The sequence below is a fragment of the Columba livia genome, chromosome 3, assembly GCF_036013475.1.
Source record: "Columba livia isolate bColLiv1 breed racing homer chromosome 3, bColLiv1.pat.W.v2, whole genome shotgun sequence".
NCBI classification, from domain to species: domain Eukaryota; kingdom Metazoa; phylum Chordata; class Aves; order Columbiformes; family Columbidae; genus Columba; species Columba livia.
The window spans coordinates 50452604-50459996 of record NC_088604.1 but is presented as its reverse complement, the minus strand read 5'-3'; positions in this window follow the sequence as shown (position 1 = coordinate 50459996).

Sequence of the window (7393 nt, the reverse complement as noted above, 5' to 3'; positions counted from 1 at the left end):
GGTCCTTCTTTAGGCATCGTAGTCCAAAGCTGAGGTCAAAATAATGTTATTTGTGTGCCCGAGAGCAAAAGCACAGGCTGCCTGAGGGGCTCTATTGCCCCAAAAATTAGTTACTCAGATAAGTTAAAGCTGGGTAGACAATTTGAGAATTACAACTCTTGTGTAGGCACCAAAGTTTCACAAAAGAAGAACTATATCTATTAAATATATAAAATACATTAAAATATGGAGTTAAGACTATTAATTATGGGGTTTTTTATTTGGTGGTTTGGTTTTAGTTGGTTGGGGTTTTTTTGTTTGTTTTTGTTTGTTTGTTTGCTTTTTTGTTTGTTTTGGTTTGGTGTGCGTGTGTTTGTTGTTTTGTTTTATTTTGTTTTTCCTGTAAAATTCCAATTTTCATGCATTTCTAGTTTCCACCACTGAAGTTGCTAAAACAGCCAAAGTAAATTTTTAACTGCACGAATGTTCCAATTAACTTTTGCTAAAGGAAGCCTTTGGCCACCTGATAATTGAAAGCAGCAGGCCCATTTCTCATCCAGCCTAAAGTGACATTAGTGCTACACTGATCTACAACAGAATGCAAGAACCTGTCATACAAAGAGCTGCTCCTCTATTCAGCTTAATCTCGTGGAATTTTATTAGCACTAAGCAACATAGCTACTCAGGTCCATTGGCAATGTCAGTCCTATGGTGCTAGTATGACAGGCTTTAGCACTAGTTGTTCAGTGAAACTCAAAGCTGTACACAACTTGTATTCAAAACTTCACCAGTCCATCGTTACAGCCAGTACAAAAATGACATTTTCTGAGAGTCATTATGCAAAGTTTGAAAGGTCTTGCAGAAAGCCTGTGAGGTTTAAGCAGTGGATGCAGATGAGAAAACAAGTCAAAAACAATGAGGACAGAGTGACCTGGAAAGGTGAGTCCTTTCAATTATTGTTATGGTGGCATATTGCTCAAACAACCTTAATTGCCTTGTAAGTTTTATTTTGAAAGTGGAAGCAGGAATTAACATGATTGTTGATTTTTTTAAGAGATACTGAAAGAACAGGTTACAATCGAATCCTTATCATTCTTTAATGACAACAGAACAGAAATAATGAAGTTAAAGCAGCAGCAGAGAAAAATTAGCCTGAATGGAGAACTCTTCATCTGTAGAGTTACACAGAGGTGGATTTTGTCATAGCAAGCTGTGTAAATATTTTCATCAAAAATACAGAGGCTTACATTAGGTACCTGTCCAATGAAGATGGTTCCCAGGATAATGAGTTTGACATGTGGTGTGGACTACACACCCTCCTTCTTCCAGCTAGGTCTCAATCCGTTCTTCTTTATGTACACCATTCTCCTGTCCTTGAATGGCTCAAGAAAAACTACAAAAATTCTTTGGGCTATTTTATGACCCAGCTTTTACTCTTTTGTTTCCATGGCTATCCCTTCTTGATCCTCTGGGACCACAAACTCTGTCTCCCTTGGCTGCAGAAATTTAATAAGAACCAAATTTTTATCTTGGTTGCTCCTATTCAGCCCCAGTCTTATAAACAGAATTATGTGAATGAAATGGCAATTAGAAAACATGGCTAAGGTTAAGTATGAGGGGAACCTTTCAGTCTCTCTCACGCTCTTAGGGTTCAGGTTCTCTTTATGGCTACATACCAAACAATATTCTGTTCCCAATGAGAAGGCAGTAATCTTCTCTGGGACACAGGCTTGGAGTTCCTCTGGCTGCTGGGCAGGGAATGCAGTGGCTTGGCAGCACAGAGTCAGTGCAGCAACAGTTTCAGCCTGGATCATTCTCATGAGTTCCACAAATATCAGCAAATTTAGCCCTTCAGCTCCCAAATTTGAAAAGATCTATTTCAGCAGAAACAAACTCACAACAGAAGTGTGCGCAAGAATGAAAACAATATCTAGAAGGAAGATAAGGGATTATGAGCAAGTAAAATTGCCTGAATATGTGAGATCGCTTGTGTTTCCATCTCATGTTGGCATTGAATACCATAATTATTTTGACCCTGTGCAGGGCTCACCTGAGAGGTAAGGCACAGTTACTGAAATCAAGAAAATTAAGGTTCTTCTTAACACTGTCTCCTAAGGGACATTCACACCTACAAAACAAACTGTAAAAAAAGGCAGAAAATTGGGTCGTCCAGCTTCAGTGGAGTGGGGAAGGGAGAATCCCCCATAGTGGCTTACACAGACATGGGCTTCCCTTGTGCACAGGACAACCGCAAAGGCAGGGTCTGTTTTGGTTTGAGGTGTTAAGCAGTGGAAACCAGTGAGAACCATGTGCTAGCAGTGCACAGCAAAAACTGTGGAGGGCTCTCATCTGCTTTCTTCAGCATCCTGTTAAAGTCATCAGTGTAACAGCTGCAAGGGGACACACACAAAGGCCAATCTCAAGCTGTCTCTGCAGACACTCACCCCAGCTAACGTGCTGCATTCACAAAGCCACCAGCATGAAACCAGCCCAACAAACACTTCACCATCGCGAAAGGAGACCCCCTTCAGCTTCCAGGGAGGGAATGGACAGCAGGGAGGTTGTGTCACTGTTGTGTGATGGTAGGCTCTGCAGAAATGCCCCCAAATCAGTTCCTGATCCCTTCAAGCCTGGAAAATTGCTATAAGAAAGTTACATTTGTGTTTTCTTCTTTAGCCATATGAATTGTAGGGTATTACACCTGTTCTTTAAAATTGCCCTCAGACATAACTCCATGTGAGAAGACTTGCCCAGGGAACACAGGAACTTTGTACCAAATGTACTACAGACCTGCCAGTTCTTATGTTACAGATGAACACACATACAGTACCTTATTTTCTAGGTCTTCTTATCTCTTATTAAGACTGAACAGTTTTAAGTTGTAAGTCTAGTCTTCTTCCTCCCAGAAAAGCAGATTTAATTTATGGCTGTTTCCCTTCAGTTTAAAGCACAAAGATAGGATCCTGTCAACAGCTGGGAAGAAGTACTTAGAGATTTAATTACCTTCCCTGTCTCTGACCAAATGGCTACTTAAAAAACAGCTGCAAGGGAGGCAGTCCAGTGATAGCATGCTCCTTCAAGGAGTCTTCAGGTCAAGGAAAATTGTGTAAGCTAATGAAGAGAAAACTACTAACAAGCTGTGAAATCAGTAAATGGGAATATATGGTCCTTTTTCTGCTTTTCACTAAGCTCCTCGTTTGGAATCTGTAGTGTTTCTACAGTATTTCCAGAAAAAAATAGAAAGTTTGTTTAGGCAGAATGTGTCTAGTTTACTGTTTGGAATTTATCAATACTTGTGTCCATTCTTCCTGGACAAATCACAGCTAGGAAGAGCAGTGTTCCTGACATGCAGGATTCAGGCAGGCAATGTGTGTGGGGTGTCCCTGTGGACTGAAGTCCCTGTGTTTGTGCTACGCAGAGAAAGTATGTGTGGCTTTATAGGCAAAATTCTGGCTAAAAATACAGAGGTGCCTACCTGACAGGGAGTGAGTGACTGGGTTACTCTAATTCTCCTTTCTGGCTGTTGACAGCCAGGGCACATGGTGATGCTATTGGCATCTTTTGTTCTTTCACGTGCTTTGAGGAAGGAACATGGGGGACCCAAGCAATTGGGAGGATCAGTCCCTCCTCTTCATCCATCCTCCGCATGCAAGGCCCTGATCGTTCTGGGGAGAAGGTGGGAGCAGGAAAGATAAATCTTTAGGGACTGAAGAGGAGCTTGATCATATGGGACTTTGGAGGAGGGCAAAAAGCAGCGGGAACTCTGTATGTGACGTATTTGGTGAGACAGGAAGAACTTCCCTACAGGCCTGTTTTTTCATTAGGAAAATAAGGATTATAGAGCTCTTGCCATGGCTATTAAGAAAAGGTCAATCTTAAAGCCTGCTGTGTCATTAATGTATCAGGTAGGCTAAACACTGGAAGGAAAAAGCTTTGTGGGGGAGGAAAGGCATCTATGTGTCCCTCAAACTACACTTGTACACTACTAACAAGATATTAGTTCAAACCAAAATTATTCCAGTTGTTACTCTTCAGGCCCATTTTAAAAAGGCCTTTGTCCTTACAAGGAAAACAGACAGAGAGAGGATTTTGTGACTGCCTGATGAATTTTCTACACTGTTTTTGAAAGAAAAAAAATCTGCACCTCTATTATTTGTATGGAGAAAAACTTTTGAGCATTGACAATTCATTGAGCATTGAGTCTTCTGTTGAAAATCATCGAAGATCTTTTTTCCTGTAAGCTGAACTGGAAGAGACCCACTAATGTGACTTGTACAAAACGGAGCAGATAAGGAAGAAAGCCAAAATGAGTGTCTTTGGGATCTTCCTTATTCTGGGCCACCAGAGGCAAGTTCTGAGTGGTGCTGGCTGCTTTGAAGTGGCTGCCTGCAGCTCCCGCCCGCCTTTGCCACACTGCCTGCATGAGGGTGTGGTGTGGAAGGAGCAAGAAGAATCCACCCTGACCCTAGGATGGGTCTGCTGATGGCCAAGACAGCTTGACACTGGGCAGTGACAGAAATCGTCTATAATGCATCCTAACATCTGGCCCATGTCATCTTTTTTTCTGGTTCAGCCAATGCCTTTTATCATGTGAAAATACTAAAAACAGATCCAAAGCCTTCACATACAATTGAGGCTGTAACTGTTGTTTCTTTTTTATTATTACTTGAGAAAACCTTCATAGCTCCCTTTAGATTTTGTTGCTCATGAATTACAAGTCTGCTCTTCAAAGCAAAGGAATGCAGCTTTCTGGCACTGAGAGCTGTCACATCTCCTGTAGGAAGGTAGACAGTCTGCTCCGAGCTGTATAATTGCAACAGCCAAAGAAAAGATTAACTTATTCTTCCTTTCTAGGGCACACAATATGAAGAGATGGATAAACTGTCTTTACTTTGTCCCTCAAAAATGTATTTCCGTGCTGTCCTTTCTAGCTAATCTCATTTCTGTTGTATGAACAGAGCAAGGGTAGGAGCAGCACAGATCTTGCCTTGTTCACTTTCTTTCCCACAGATCCCTTCACATGTTGCCTCCAGAAAGTCAAAGCTCTTGTAGATGTCATGTGGGACTACATTTACTTTCTCCAGGCCACTTGGAAGGATGGGCTAAGTGGGAAGAGTATAACCTTGGGCTCTAGCAAACACGGGGAATAAGGAGCAGGGTAGTATCAGGGCTATTCGGAAGGTACAGGACCACAGCTTTTCTATGAGGAGAGATCTTCCCCCTGGAGTCTCCCAGCACAGCCCCTCTGCAGCTGGCAGGAGGCTGCAGTGGTGGGACTGCCTGGAGCTCTGCAGACAAGGGTGGGAGAGGCTGCAGCTTCCTGAATGCTGGCAGTGTGCACCCTGCCCAGAGGCAGATGAACAAGTAGCTGTAGGGAGCAAAGGAGCTCATAGGTATGGAGGTCAGAAGAAGGGTGTTATAAGACCACTGGGGGATGTAAAGTTCTCTTCCTGGGCTTCTTGGTTTTGGTTGCTTTCATCTCTAGGGGCAGAGTGCCCTGTCTATGTTTTCATAGCCTGTAATAACAGATGCTTTTTAATGAGTGCATTTACAGACAGCCTATTGTCTGGGTTTGTGCCTCAGAACTACATGGTGGGAAGGGCTATTGGCACTTGCTTTTGTTTACTCTGTTTCTAAGGATGTGTGGTCCTTAGAAGGATGGAGGCCTTTCTGTCTTTCAGGTGTTTTTATGGGCCAGGCCAGAACATCGCCTGTTTGTGTTCTGTTTTTCTTGGAAAAACCCAACTCATGCCACTGCTTGAGAAAGACTTCTACGTACATTTAATCTGAATGAACTCCGAGGGTATTCAAATGGCACAAATAAACAAGGGTGGCCTATCTGAAAATGTTTTCTGGTTGTGGACATTGCAATGTAGGCTGACTCTAGTCAGAAATCCTGGCTTGTGTGTACATATTTTCTCTTCTTTTAGTGTCCCAGCGGGGCAGAGAGTCCCTGGAAGGCTATCAAGCATGGACTGGCTTTCAGAGTTTACTCCTTGCCAGCAGCCTCTTTATGTGAGGCCAATAAAATTTGTTTGCACTTGACAACAATAGAGTATTTTTGCACTTCACAGTATGTCTCCTCTGGACTAACTGCTGTTTGGGAAGGCCCTTAGGTCTATCCCTCCCCTTTATCCCATGCAGAGTGAAGACACCACCCTTTCATGCCCTGTCTCTAGAAGATGATGACTGCTATAAATGCTGGGGTGGGCTTGCAGATTGGCTGGAGAGGAGTTGCTTCCTAGCACACACCTAAAAGGGGTCAAAGGAGGGATAAAAGCTGGAGAAGTGGAACTTAGCTCTGAAGTCAAATAACTCCTGGGTGAAGGGTGTTCTTTGAAGAGGCATTGAGATGTGGTAGAACTGTGGTGCAGCTAGCTGTTCTTCCTGTGGGTCTAGGGGCAGATCATGCAATGTAGGCCCCCTTTGTTCACCCTTTTTCTCACCCAGCGTGTGCTGCCCACACTGAGGGGCCAAAGGAAGAAGACTGATCACTTACAGAAGAGAAAGGGCATAGGGGAACTTCCAAGGCCCGACTCAGAGTCAGGATACATGTTCTATCTATCCTGATTAATGATGCTTGGGAACTTGGGTTTTTTTTAACGGTTGGATGGGTAGATGACATGTCCTCCTCCAGCATGAGTCTTTCTCTTCTACTTCTCTCCCTGCTAGAGATTTTAAATAAAAAAGGCAAGCCGAGGACAAGTGTTTTTAGTTTAGCCAGTGTGTCTCTTTGAACCACACTGGTTTGGGACATAAGCATATGACTGATACGCATTGCAGCATAGGGATGGCCTGCGGTGATCAGGGAGGCATTTCAGCACTCCATGCAGCCTTGCTGGGTCAGAAAGAAGTGATCTGCCCTGCAGGGCTGGAGCTCACTTCAGCACTGGGACATATAGAGGACTTTTACTTTCTGAAATTGTCACCTCCAGACTGATCACCTCACGTCTGGAGGGAAGTGTGGTCCCAGGAGCAGGGCTAACCCCAAGTGGCCAGGAGGCTGGGCAGCAGCTCCAGGAGCTTTGCCCTGTTCTTGATACAGTGAAAGGTGTTTCACCAGTGTAGCGTAATGCTGAGAGGGGTCAGGCACTAAGGATTGCAAATGTTTTTCCTTTCCCTTTCTGTGGCCATCAGGGAATATTTGGGATCCTTCTTTCTTTCTAGCCTTATGCGATAATTGTGGATATTTGAAAAAAATGGGATAGGCTGGAAAGTAGGTCATGGGGTTGTGTGTAGGACTAATGGCATACAGCAAATGAGAAGGGGTAGTACCTTCCTAGAGAGTGTCGTAATGAATTGAGAGACAGATGTTCTGTCTGGGACAGCTGAAATTCTGTGTGGTGGGGACTTGCTCGTGGCAGTCTAGGGCACCCTATGAATTTGGGAGAAAAGCTCCTTCACTGAGATGGGA